Genomic DNA, 1,863 nt, shown 5'->3' on the forward strand with positions numbered 1-1,863 from the left:
GGCCCTGTCATCCACCTTTCTCAATATTTCACGCACAGCAGCAGTTGCATTTGCATTAGCACCTTTAGTATTGTCTTGTGGACCATTCTTAATCGAATTCCACATATCCACATCGTTATAGCAAATGGCTGCTTCAAATAAGACTTTCTATTTTGTGAAATTTTCCTGTCCACAAAGTCTAGGAATCTTATTAGTGGAAACCTCTTGTTCATTGTAACCAGACATTTTGAAAAGTAAAATCAGTTAATCAGCAAAAACAGTTTTTGAAAATTATCATATCTGAGAACCTGATCTTCAGATCTGATGAGTCTGGTCCGATTAGAGAAAGATTAAGTAATAAAGATGTAAAATTTAACTAAAAATAAGTAAAAGAAAACACCGGTAATATGCAGATATGGACGGAAATGAAGAACAGAGCAGCTGACGTCACTCTTCAATGAAAAGGTGTTCTGCTTACGTCATTGTTCTTCAACAGATCTTCAATCAGCAACAAATTCTTTACCGAGAGATTGTTGGAACTTATGTTTTAGACCGAAGCATCGAATATATTTTTTAGTCTCAACCAATGGTGGATGGCTTGAAGACCAAGTCACACTAGACTAGTATAAATAGATGTTTTTATTCATTTGTCTAGTATGAGTGAGTGTATTGTGTATTGAGTGAGATCTAGGGTTTTATCCCTTTGAGAGAGTCTCCGCCTCCAGGATGAGCTCTCCTGCTGGCGGCTGATATTTCTTAATCGAATGTATGTATGAGTGATTCATCTTTATGAGAATCATTCGACTAATATTATCATACTACCATTTCTATGTTGTTTGTGTTTTGATTACAGTTGTTCAACCCATTATTGTTTTTTAATCAAATCAGGCTCTCTCCCAATACACCTCATCCGTTCAAACATCTTTCAAGAGTGAATATGAGTGAGGTTCGATCCTAACCCAAGATCCGAGCTCCACGGTTAATATCGATTATTCACGCTTCCGCACCGGGGCTCGGTTCTTACATTTTATAAGTGTTAAAAAGTTTTGTATGTTTTCTCTAACTAGTTTTTTTATTTTTTTTATAAAATGTATTCAAAACAATTCGATTTTTTTATTAGGTATGGATAAATGAGATTAATATTACTTGTGAAAAAAGCCAAATGTGTTTATCAAGTTTCATGTTATTTAACATTTTTATCTAAAAAAAATAATATGATTTTTTTATAAAAGAATGTAAACTATCTCTAAATTAAACAAAAAACGTTCTACAAAAAGTTTAAAACAAGTATAGAAAAAAAAAACAATTTCTAAAACACGAAAAACAACATTTTTTAGATAAGAAGAAAACCTTTTTTCTAAGTAAGAACAAATATGTTTTTATTAAAGGCTTTTAAATATACATAAAAATATAAATAGAAAAGAAAATGTTAAATAAAAATAGAAAAAAAATGTCTTTATACAAATAATAATGATAATAAAAGTAACAAAATGACAAAAGAAACAACAAAAAGGTTTAAATCGTAGTAATGTAAACTTGAGAGAGGAGGTATATTTAGTAAAAATGGATGGGAGTAGGGTACGTTTAGCAGCACCCCATATTTAATGTTAGAAACAGTTCTTAAGTTTCCAAAAACGTATAAAAGGTTTTTTTTTTTTTTTACTATTTCAGTTATACCTTATTCATAACCTAAGCAGTTACTGCGGAAAAATATCGGATATCGGTTAAGGACCGATACATGAGATATCGGTTTTTACGGTGAGATATCGGTGATATATCGGTAATTTGTATATATGTATAAAGAGTTAGTTTTATACGTTTTGTGTATAAATAGGGTTAAAATATTCAAACTAATATTATACTTTTTATGCAAAAGTTTCCAAA

This window comes from Bidens hawaiensis, unplaced genomic scaffold (genome assembly GCF_021521415.1).
Source record: "Bidens hawaiensis isolate Kalapana, Puna unplaced genomic scaffold, B.hawaiensis_p1.1 tig00020798_1, whole genome shotgun sequence".
In the NCBI taxonomy this organism is placed as follows: Eukaryota; Viridiplantae; Streptophyta; class Magnoliopsida; order Asterales; family Asteraceae; genus Bidens; species Bidens hawaiensis.